Source organism: Peromyscus californicus, unplaced genomic scaffold (assembly GCF_007827085.1).
Source record: "Peromyscus californicus insignis strain IS unplaced genomic scaffold, ASM782708v3 Scaffold_2__1_contigs__length_46816999, whole genome shotgun sequence".
Classification (NCBI taxonomy): Eukaryota; Metazoa; Chordata; class Mammalia; order Rodentia; family Cricetidae; genus Peromyscus; species Peromyscus californicus.
In genome coordinates, this window is record NW_026294540.1 from 15864145 (window position 1) to 15876545 (window position 12401).

A 12401-nucleotide genomic window follows, 5' to 3' on the forward strand; every position below is an offset into this window, starting at 1 on the left:
GTCCTGAAGAGGGGATCTGGTCCCTTGGAGCTGTGGTTGTGAGCCACCTCAGATGGGTACTGGGAACCGAACTTGAGTCCTGGAAGAGCAGTGCGGACAGCAGCAGTAGCAACCAAAGTGCTCCTGAAGAGTTGCAGAGAAAGGTCAGGGTAGAAACCACAGGAGAAAAGAGAGGGATCCACTGTGAAGATACGAAAACAACACCCGGGGACACGGGACCTTGGAGCTGGAAGGATTTTGGAAGCTACGAAGCATTAAGGGCCAAGCCTGTGGTTGTCAGAAATCCTGGGATGGGGTGGTGGGGGTGGTGGGGAGTGCAGGAAGCCAGTGGGCTCATCTCTGCTGTCTCTGGCTTGCTTCAGCTAGTGGTGACAGCAGGCAGGTGGTGCCCTCTAGCGTGGCAAGGGCTCAGTTTCAGGACCCTTAACGCAACACGGGCTCTGAAGCTAGTGTGGTTCTTGGAAGTTGAGATTTTTTTTCTTTTTCAGCCTTGGGTGTGTCAGGGCTTGTACCGTCCAGGCCCACCAGGTATGAAGATTCTTCAGGTCTCAGCAGCCGGCATTCCAGCCCTCCTGTGAGTCTGTTGGAATGCCTTAGCTCTTAACATCTGCCTTCCTTTACGAGTTGCCAGCATCGTAAGTTTAGACCCTGGGGTCACACCCTTGGCCTTGAAGGCTTGGCCACTCTCGGTGATCAGAGCCTACAAGTCTCTTCCTACTTTCTAGCTTCCTCCCTACTTATATTCTTCAGTTGTGTGAGATCCTGTCTTTTTTTAAAAAAAGGAGGGGAGCTATTGAGATAGCTCAGTAAGTAAAGGTCCGTACCGTCAAGTTGGTGACCTGAGTTTGATCCCTAGGACCCACACTGTGGAATAAGAGAATTGACTCCCCTAAGTTTGTCTTCTGACCTCCACATGTTAACCATGGCACACATGTACTCACCTACCTACCCACACATACATGGGAGGTGAATATAGTAAAAATACATTATATACATGTGCATGAAATTGTCAAAGAATAAATAAAAATGAATGTCAGGAGTGCTTACAAATTCAAACAACTTACCACTGATAATAATAGTGGTTTTTATTATTATTTATTTATTTTGAGATAGGGTTTCTCTGTGTAGCCTTGGCTGTCCTGGAACTCACTCTGTAGACCAGGCAGGCCTCGAACTCACAGAGATCCGCCTGCCTCTGCCTCCTGAGTGCTGGGATTAAAGTCATTCATCACTACAGCCAGCTGGGTTTTATTTTTTGAGGTAGGATCTTACTGTGTAGCTTTGGCTGGTCTGAGACTCAGAGATCTGCTAGTCAGCCTCCTGGGTGCTGTGATTAAAGGCATGCACCACTACCACCACAATCATAGTGATTTTAAACAGTTCTTTAATTGTTTAATACTTTCCTCGGGCCCAGGGAAAGACGAGTCCTTCTTATCTGTCTCAGTCTCAGACTCCCTGCACTGTGACACTTATTGCTATCAAGAACTAAGGATCTGGAGCTGGAGGGGCTAAGAGCAATGGCTGTTCTTCCAGAGGTCCTGAGTTCAAATTCCAGCAACCACATGGTGGCTCACAACCATCTGTAATGAGACCTGGTACCCTCTTATGGCATGTAGTCATACATGCAGGCAGAACACTGTATACATAATAAGTAAGTAAATTGAAAAAAAAAAACTAAGCTCTGACACTTGAGATTCTTGAAAGCTGAAGCCCTGGATGACACTGCCTCCTGCTATTGCTGGATGGAGTGCGCGTGTGCGCACACACAAACACACACACACACACACACACACACACACACACACACACACACACACACACCACCACCACCACCACGCTGCCACTGCCTTTCTGCTACCAGAAGAGGATAATGAAAGTGAACAACTTTGGGGATAAAGCCCACAGTCACAGCCTTTACCTTGTAAGCTTCAGGCCTTAAGTCTCCCTTCCAAACGGTTTGTCTACCATGAGCTGGCCCAGCCCCTGAGCCTTGGGCACTTAAAAGGAGGGGGACCACCGGACCAGAAAAGTATTTCTTCACTTACCCCAGATTTCTAAGTCGGTAGTGCTGAAGAACCCACTGCCCGAACTGACTCTCGTCTGACCCCCCAGAAACTTGGGACAGTTGTTCATTCCCGCAGGACCATCCATCTGTACTTGTTTCAGAATCTAGAAAATGTCTTCATCCTATGGCAGTCAACAATAACAAGAGTCAGACTGTCCTTAAGGCCGGTCAGTCCTGGCCGGACATGTGCCATAGTGCCGGAAAGCATTGCCTGGTGTGGATGGAGTGCGTCTGGTGTTCTTGCCTACATGGGGGAAAGTGTGGGTAGGTGAAGGGAAGGGAGATATGCTAGAGTAATGGGTTTCCAGGAAATCAGGATGGCAGCAAAGGTGGTCATTCTGTGCTGCTCTGAGTGACGGCAGAGGGCCCCTGTGTCTCCTTCAGTTCTCCCTGGCTGAACTTGTACAAGACTCTGGTAAAAAAAAGGATCGTCTTTGTCAATAAAGGAGAAAGCCAAGACTCCTGGAGTTTGAGATACAACCTGAGCCAAAAGTGGCTGGTTCTTCCTGAACTGACTGCCAACAGCTCTCATCCACACCACCTACCTACCTGGAGGCAGGACAGAATTCCACCCCTTATCACTCCAGTACAAAGTGGCATTTGAGGCTCTTTGTTAGTTTTATTTATTTATTTTTTGATAAGGTCTCACTAGGTAGTGGAAGCTGGCTTTGAATTCAAGGAGATTGACCCCAGCGGATGTAATCTGTTTCAGCAATAAATAAACAAGATTGCAAACCCTTCAGATCTATTTTGAGTCATGCCTATACACCTATTTGGACCAGCTGGGATGGGGAGGGAGAAAACCAGGGCACCTGCTTTCACTGGGGTCCACCTAAGGGCCCCCTGCCTTTGTTTACCAAAGTACCATGCAGAACGAACAGTACACAAAGGCTGCCATTCATATTCTACAGAGCCCTAAAGTCACCTTATCCTGTCCCATCTGAAGCAGTTCCCTGCTCATGTGACCCAGCCACTAACTGTGCACCGTCTCCTGGACCTTTTTTTGTTTTTGTTTTTCGAGACAGGGTTTCTCTGTGTAGCATTGCACCTTTCCTGGATCTCACTTGGTAGCCCAGGCTGGCCTCGAACTCACAGAGATCCGCCTGCCTCTGCCTCCCGAGTGCTGGGATTAAAGGCGTGCACCACCACTGCCCGGCTATCTCCTGGACCTTTATGTAAAGCATTGGGCTCCGTGGTTTCCCAAGGATCCCCAGGTCCCTCGTGCATGGGCTTGCCCCCTGTCGTAGCTCAGCGTGCATATCTAAGCACATGGCTATCTAAAACCTTTTTTTGCCCTGGGGTTGTAGGTCAGTGGGTACAATGCTCGCCTAGCATTCAGGAAGTGAGACATGCTAGGAGGATCAGGAGTTAAAAACCAGTCTCGGCTACGTATCGATTTTCAGGCCAGCTTGGGCTGAAACCCTATGTCTCAAAAAAAAAAAAAAAAAAGGCCTTTTGGGGAAGGGGAAATATGATCAAAATATATAAATTATAACATATTGGATGGAAAATTTCTTACATAAGAAAATTTGGAGAAACAAAATATTTCTCAATTAAAACAAATATAATTTAAGAAGAAAAGCATTTTCCCAGAAGGGCGTCAACTTAGGGCTAGGATTCAGGTTTCCCAAGTTTCCGGACTCTCCCAGGCTGTCAGGTCGTCAAGGTGACAGCCCTGCCAACCTCCCGGGTCCCTGGAAGCTCCGCCCCTCCACCCAGCTCTCATTGGGCACGCCCTTTCCGGGATCCCATTCCGGATTGGCTGAGAGGCGCAGCCCACGCACCGGCATGCTGTATGATTGGCTGCCGTTCAGGCCGGCTCTTGGCGGCGCTGTGGTCTGGGCTGATGTGGGGCCAGTTCCGCACCAGCCAATCAGCGCGCGACTCGCGTGTGGCGCGTGTCTGTGTTCAGAATCCCTCCGCGGGTCCGGGATGCGGCAGGGGCGTGTCTACTCCGTCTGGGGTAAAAAAGTTCCTTGGGGATAGTGCAGAGCCTGAAATGCACCGCGGGCGAGGTTCCCTTTCCCCGAGGCCAAGAGGGCTGCGGAATAGCTCTGTGGCAAATCACCTGAATCCCGCCCTGGGTTCCAGCCCCGACCCCCCCCCCCCCGACCCCTCCCCCCCCCAAAAAAAGAGAGAGATGCTTGGAAACCGAGTACAGGGAAGTTGGAGGCAGGAGCATCAAGTTCAAGGTTATCCTGGGCTACGTTGCAAGTCGAGACCAACCTGGGCTACGTGAGACTACGTCTCAAAACCCAAAACACCCCAAAGATAGCAATGGACTGTGGTGTCACAGGACTGTAATCCTCCCTACTTGGGAGGCTGAGACCGGAGGCGCACAAGTTCAAGGCTAGCTTGGGCGGCATAGCCAAGTTCAGGGCCAGCTTGAGCAATTCAGGAAGAGCATTCCTCTTTAGTCTCCTGCCTCTGCCTCTTTAGCATATCTTACCAGCAAGCACAACCACAACCACCGGCTGAACTTGTCTCAACACAGGACGAAATGAGGGCCCCAGAGACGGCTCAGCAGGTAAAGGTGCTTGTTGCCAAGCCTGAGGACCAGAAGAATACAATTCCCAGGACCCACATGATGGAAGGAGAGAACTGACTCCAGCGAGTTGTCCTCTGATCTCTGCTGTCGTACATGTCACATACACCCCTGTCGCCCCCAAAATAAATGTGTGTGTTGGGTAGATGAATCAGTAGTTACCAGGGACTGCTGGAGCCACACAACACACACACACACACACACACACACACACACACACACACACACACACACACACACAACGCTGGTTCAGTGGATAAGTGCTGAGTGCTTAAGCATGAGGACTTTAGTTCTGATCCCCATAATCCATGTAAAATGCTGGGTATGGTGGTGGATGTCTATAACCCCAGCACTGGGAAGGAGGAAACAGGAGCATTCCTGGGAACACTGGCCAGACAACTGGTGAGCTCCAGGCTCAGTGAATGATTCTGCCTCAAAAAATAGGGTGGAAGGGCCAGGGGTGGTGGTGCACACCTTTAATGCCAGATGCACAGTGTGAGCGAATGCCTACATATCGTGCACCTTGGCTCCTGCTCCCCCTCTTTCGATACAGATGCCAGCTGAAGACACTGGAGACTTTGTCGGTAAGGACCTTTTCTCTGGAAGCTGGAGCAGAGAGAACTTCAGACTTACGTAAGATGAGGAAAAAGCCAAGTGAAGCCAGAGGGTGTGCGTGCTCACCCCATCTGGTCACCTTTCTCACTCTGAGCAAGTGAGCACTCTGGAGCAAGCTTCCAGTGACCTGGCTAGCTGGTTGGCTGGCTCAGTGTCTTGAGGGTCAGTAGAAGCAGGAAGACTTATGCCTTGGTATCGGTATGGGCGCTGGGAACAAGCTGTGCTGCCCGGGCACAGTTTTTTTAATGGTCTGTCACCTCGCGGAGGGTGCTGGGGAAGGAAGGGATCTGGATGGGGGCTTGGTGAAGTGCAGTTCACCGCCTCTGTGTCGCAGGATGTTGCTGAAAGGGGATAGACAGAAGATAAGAAAGCAAACGTTGTCCTCAGCCCTGTGTAGCACTGCTGCATTCCAGCATCAGGAGGCGGAGGTGGTGAGATTTCAGTGTCATCCTCGGTTATTAAGTGAGTGTACGGGAGAACCCAGTCTCAAAAATAAAAGTAAGGGCTCGGCAACAGTGGCGCACGCCTTTGATCCCAGCACTTAGGCAGACGGAGCTCTGTGAGTTTGAAGTCAGCCTGGTCTACAGAGCGAGATCCAGGACAGGCACCGAAACTACACAGAGAAACCCTGTCTCGGAAAACCAATAAAATAAAACAAGGGCGAGAGGGATGGCTCAGTGGTGAAGAGGACATAATGTTCTTGCAGAGGCCCTGAGTTGGATTCCCAGCATCCCCATCAGGCAGCTCACAACTGCCTGTAACTTCAGCTCCCGGAGATCTGTTGCCATTCTGACCTCCTCGTAGGTAGACATATGCATGTACACCTCAATAATAAAAGAGTTTTAAACATAAAACAAACGAGAATAGGGCTGGTGGGATGACAGCATGTGACAACCCTGATTGATGACTTGAGGTTGATCCTCAGCTCCCAGGTAGGAGGAGAGAGCTGACTCCTGGAAGTTATCCTCGGAGTCCCACCCACACGCCTTTGGCATGTGCCCCCACTCTCACATACAACAGTAATAAGTAGATATAAGCAAAGAGCAACCCCCACAAATACAACCTTATGGATTCCACTCCCACCCGTGTGTCTCTTTCAGTCTCTCGCTCTTGCTCTGTTTCTACGCTCCTGGGCTCCAGGAATCCTCCTGCCTCAGCTTCCTGAGTGCTGGGACTATAAGCATGTTCTATATATATATATATCAGGGGCAAAGGAAAAAAAAAGGCCAAATTGTGTCTGGAGTGTGTTGTTAGTGTACATCCCTACAATGTATATATACAATTCTACAATAATTTTTTTTTTCAAGACAAGTTTTCTCTGTGTAGCTTTGGAGCCTGTCCTGGAACTCGCTCTGTCGACCAGGCTGGTTTCGAACTCACAGAGATCTGCCTGCCTCTGCCTCCCCAGTGCTGGGATTAAAGGCGTGTGCCACCACGCCCGGCCATTCTACAATTCTTATCTGATTACTGGCCAGTTCATGATGCCATTATATATTGGCTAGGGTGTAGAGGTGTCCTCTCTGGTCTATTATCCATTCCTCGGTTAGCGCACTTTTTAATGATTTCCTGCACATGTGTGTGGGTGTGCACATGCTGTGGCACATGTGTGAGGTCAGAGGACAACTTGTGGTTGACTCTCTCCTCTCACATGGGTCCCAGGAATTGAACTTAGATCACTGAGCTTGTTGGAGGCAACTTGAATCTACTGAGCCATCTCGCTGGCATACACACACCCTTTTTGAAAGGACTTTATTTTTATCTTAGTTTTTCAATTTTTATCTTTAGATTTATACGTATGAGTGCTTTGCTTGCATATGTGTATGTACGTCATGCATGTGCCAATAGGTAGTTGTGAGCCATCATGTGGGTGTTGGGAACTGAACCCATGTCTTCTGGAGGAACAGCAAGTGCTCTGAATTGCTGAACCACCTCTCTAGCCTCCAAGTGTTTGTGGTTTTTTATTTATTAATTTTATTAAAAGTTCTGTATATATCTACCTTTGTAGAATTTATATGTACCACATACCACATGTGTGCAGGTGCCCCTCAGAGATAGAGTTGGTTGGAAGCCATCTGATATGGGTACTGGGAACCGAACCTGGGTCCTTTGGAAGAGAAGCAAATACTCTTAAGTGCTGACCCATCTCCCTCCAGCTCTTCAAGTGTGTGGTTTTAAGAAGAAAGTTCTGAGGTAGGTGGTGATGGCATACACCTTTAATCCCAGCACTCAGGAGGCAGAGGCAGGCAGGCAGGCAGATCTCTATGAGTTCGATGTCAGCCTGGTCTATAGAGTGAGTTCCAGGACAGCCAAGACTACACAGAGATACCCTGTCTCCGAACAAATAAACTACAACAAACAAAAAAATAAAAGGAGGAGAATAAAGTTCTGGGGTCTACTTGTCCTGGGCCCTTCTGTAATGGAAACTCAGTGCAGACATTCTCTATCTGGTGGCCCAGAACTTGGCATCCCAAGATCATCTGGCCTGCCTACCAGCCCAGTGTCATTCATTCTGCATGATTTTGCACTGAGTCTGTCTTGGCCTTGTTCCTAATCCTGGAGGCTGAGCGTTGTGCCCTTGCCTCGGGTGCTTCTGGCTTGAAGGAGTTGGCACCTGCCCTGTTTCCACAGCCCCTGGGGGTGTAGAGGGAGGGTGAAACCACCCACCTTCCTTGGACGACCAGGAAAGGAATCCATCCCACAACTCACCTTGCCTTCCTTTTGGCCTGGTCTGGAGGGCCTACGTTCTGCCTCCGCTCCGACTTGCCTCTGAATCAGAACCTCCTGGCCTGTGCCTCAGGGAAAGTCGGTTTTGTACTAGAGATTTGTTCTCGTCTAGTCTGGGCTCTGTGCTTGCCCCAAGCAGCACAGCAGCTGGGTCTGCCATCCAAACGGCTCAGTGCCCAGCTCTTCTAATACATCTACACACAGTGTACTGGCCTACAGGCTTATGGGCAGATCATACACACACACACACACACACACACACACAGATATTGAGAGAGACCCATTAGTAGTTATATCTTCCTGCCCCAGCCAGGTCACTGTCGTGGTCCATGTGGACCTTTGCAATGTTCTTGATGGTGGCAAGTACACCTCCGAGCCTTTGTGCTTAGTACACTATGGTTATTCAGGAGGATCGGTGGGCCGAACGGATACTTCACTTCACATATATTACATCATCCTGTTAGAAATGGTCTTCCAGCCGGGAGGCAGAGGCAGGTGGATCTCTCTGAGTTCGAGGCCAGCCTGGTCTATAGAGCGAGTTCCAGGACAGCCAGGGCTATACAGAGAAACCCTGTCTCAAAGAGCAAAAAAAAAAAAAAAAGTCCTTCATGAGCACAATTTTGAAAAGCTGGTCTCCAACCCATCTTTATTTTTTGTTTCTGATGAGGTCTTACTTGGTGGCTCAAGCTGGCCTTGAATTGGCAATGAAGAAACGGATGGGTGGTTCAGGAGAGAGACAATTAAGAAGCCACCTTCTAGCTGTTTTGTGTGTTATAGCGGGGATTGAACCCAGGGCCTTGCACATGCTAGGCAGGTGGTCTACTTCTGAGACAGGCCCCCAGTCCTTTTGTCTCATTTTAAATTTGAAACCTTTTTTTTTTTTCCCATAATATTTTTGAGACAGGGTTTCACATAGCCCAGGCTAGCTTTGAACTCCTGGTCCTTATGCCTCTACCTCCCTAGAGCTTGGATTAGAGATGCACATCGTCACACTGGGTTCGTGTGAGGCTGGACATCAAACCCAGGACTTCATGCCAACCATCCCAGCAACAGAGCCCCGTCTCCAGGCCATCTGAAGCCTCTCCCGCCTCTTCTTCCCTCTCTCTGTGTTAGGAAGGGTATGGCTGGAGGAGAAGAACCTGGAAGGCTCCTCCAGAAGCGGCGGCACCCCTGGGCAGGTAGTCCTGGGCTGTATGTGTGTCTGGGGCACATTCAAGAGGACGGATATGTAGGTCAGCGTCTGGCTATTGTGGTTGTAGCTTATTTCTCCTGGGATTCTCTCACAGGGGCTGCATCAGGCTGGGTGGGCAAGATGGAGGAGTTATTAAAAAAAAAAAATGAAGAGCCTCTTAGGCAGCTACCATTATCTTACCTCCATGAAGACTGGGAAAAGTTTCTGGACAATTCAGGCTTCCTCAGGGTCCCTGCATGCCACCCTGCAGTGAGCAGCCACTGGGCCCTACTTTTTTTTTTTTTTTTTTTGAGACAGGGTTTTTCTGTGTAGCTTTGCACCTTTCCTGGATCTCACTCTGTAGACCAGGCTGGCCTTGAACTCACAGAGATCCGCCTGGCTCTGCCTCCCGAGTGCTGGGATTAAAGGCATGCGCCACCACCGCCCGGCTTCTGGGCCCTACTTGAAAGACGTATCTCTCAGTTCCCTCAGACTGTGGCTTTCAGTAAACCAGCCATGGCAGCTGTCTTGACCTAGCCGGACTCGGGTTTTGCTCTCACGGAACCTGCGTTCTGCTCATGAAGGCGTGAGGAGCTCTTCCAGGTGAACTAACTTCTGGGTGAAAACATACTTCTCAGACTCCCACTGGAGACAGCGCAGGCACACAGACCCAGCGGCGGGCGTGTGACTGGGGCGTGCGGATGTCTATCTGTCTGTGTCTGCCAGGGAGGGGATGCATCCGGAAGTCACTTGTGTGCAGCCTGCACCCGGAATGAAGCTGGAATCTCTGTGCGTCTGTCATGATGGGCAGATGGAAACCGGTCACCATCTGCTGGGGTGAGAGCTGGAAAGATGGCTCAGTGGTTAGGAACTCTTGCTGTTCTTCGGGAGGACCTGCGTTTGGTTCCCAGCATTGACATCTGGCAGCTCCCAACCATCCATAACTCTAGTTCCAGGGGATCTAACTCCCCCTTCTGGCCCACACACATGTGGCATTCACACACACACACACACACAGATACATACACATAAAATCGTTTAAAAGATCCAATAGTGGAGGCAGAGGCTTGGGTAGGACTCCAGTGAGGCTGACAGGATTGCTAAGAGATCAAGTTGGGATAAGAAATATGAGAGGGGAGGGTCTCAAAACTTATATACTGTTTGGTTTTTTTTTTTTTTTTGGTTTTTCGAGACAGGGTTTCTCTGTGTAGCTTTGCGCCTTTCCTGGTACTCGCTTTGGAGACCAGGCTGGCCTCGAACTCACAGAGATCCGCCTGCCTCTGCCTCCCGAGTGCTGGGATTAAAGGCGTGCGCCACCACCGCCCGGCCATACTGTTTGGTTTTTATTTAATTAATTAACTACAATTTTAATGTACATTGGTATTTTGCCTGTGTATTTCTGTGTGAGGATGCCACATGTGAACGGCCACGTGGGTGCTGGGAATTGAACCCGGGTCCTCCGGAAGAGCAGCCAGAGTGGCCAGTGCCCTTAACCGCTGAGCCATCTCTCCAGCCCCCTGTTTGGTTTTTAATCGTCAAAGGGACACAAATTAGACTCACCTTGGAGAAGGGACTCCAGCTTGGCCTGTGGCATGTCTGTGGGAGATTTTCTTGATTAGTGATTGATGTAAAAGGGTCCAACCCACTGTGGGTGGTGCCACCCTGGGCAGATAGTCCTGGGTTGTATAAGAAAGTAGGCCAGTGATAAAAAACAGGTTTTTTTCTTTTCTTTCTTTTTTTTTTTTTTTTAACCTCGGCTCCTGCTTGGGTTCCTGACTTCTCTCAGTGATGGACTGTGACCTAGACGTGTAAACCAAAGAAACCCTCTCCTCCCCAAGTTGCTTTGGGCTTTACCACAGCAAACCAGAACAATACAGAACCAACTCACAGTTGGGGTGTATTTGACAGTCCTCTCCATGCCCAGATCCACTGCCTGGAGCCAGCTGCCTGTCTAGGAAGCATCCTCGTCTCTTGTAACATTATTTACCTTCAGCCCTGGAATTCATGTTGTTCATCTCCTGGGCCTAGCAAGGAGATGAAGCCAGGTGTTTAGGTCTTGATGGCTCTACCTGTGTGAACAGAGTAGCACGGTGCCCCCCCCCCCCCCAAACCTACAGTACCTGGTATGGTGTTCCCAGATGGTCTCCCATCCAAGTACTAACCAGGCCCAACCCTGCTTAGCTTCTGAGATCAGACAAGATCAGGTGTGTTCAGGGCGGTATGGCCATAGACCAGCGCTCATTCTTTTTTTTTTTGGACCACCGCCCGGCTCAGTCCTGGTTCTTAAGAGGCTGTAGGCCTCTAGTTTGTCTGCTTTTTTTTTTTTTTAAAGATTTATTTATTTATTATGTATAGTATTCTGCCTGCATGTATGCCTGCACACCAGAAGAGGGCACCAGATCTCATTATAGATGGTTGTGAGCCACCATGTGGTTGCTGGGAATTGAACTCAGGACCTCTGGAAGAGCAGTTAGTGCTCTTAACCTCTGAGCCATCTCTCCAGGCCCTAGTTTGTCTGCTTTTTTTCCTCCCTTCATACCCCAGGTTCTCTCTTGCACTCTCCCTCCCCGCAACCTGGGGGAAAGCAGGAAGATCCACACCAGAGGAAATGTTTCCATTTGTCTTTTACACCCGAGTTCTAGAAGCAAAAGAAATCACCCCCTGGGGCCGGGAAGGTGGCTAAGTAGGGCTAATGTCTGCTGCACAAGCAAGAGAACCCGAGTTTGATCCTCAGAACTTGTGTGAGAAAATCCAGGTGTGGTGGCACACATCTGTACTCTCAGTCTTGGAGAGGGGAGGTAAACGCAGGTGGATTCTTGGTATTGTTGGTCAGCCACTCTGGCCTACTTGGTGAGCCTTGGACTGATGAGAGAGCCTGTCTAAAAAAACCAAAGCAAGCCGGGAGGTGGTGGCGCATGCCTTTAATTCCAGCACTCGGGAAGCAGAGGCAGGTGGATCTCTGTGAGTTCGAGGCCAGCCTGGTCTACAGAGTGAGTTCCAGGACAGGTTCCAAAAGCTACATAGAGACCTTGTCTCGAGAAACCAAAAACCAAACCAAAACAAAACAAAAAACAAAGCAAGAGGCTGGGGAGATGGCTTAGTGGGTAAAAGCACTGGCTGCTCTTCCAGAAGACCCAGGTTTGATTCCCAAGACCCTCATGGTGGCTCACCACCAACTATAACTCCAATCTCAGGAAATCTGACACCCTCTTCTGGCCTCCATGGGCACCAGGCACACACAGAGTACACAGACATATATGCAGACAAAACACCCACACACA

General features: G+C 49.6%; 1 pseudogene; it reads right to left on the reverse strand.

Annotated features, from left to right (window-relative positions):
* Positions 1–11228: 11228 nt before the first annotated feature.
* Positions 11229–11352, reverse strand: LOC128121130 (uncharacterized; annotated as a pseudogene).
* Positions 11353–12401: the final 1049 nt, after the last annotated feature.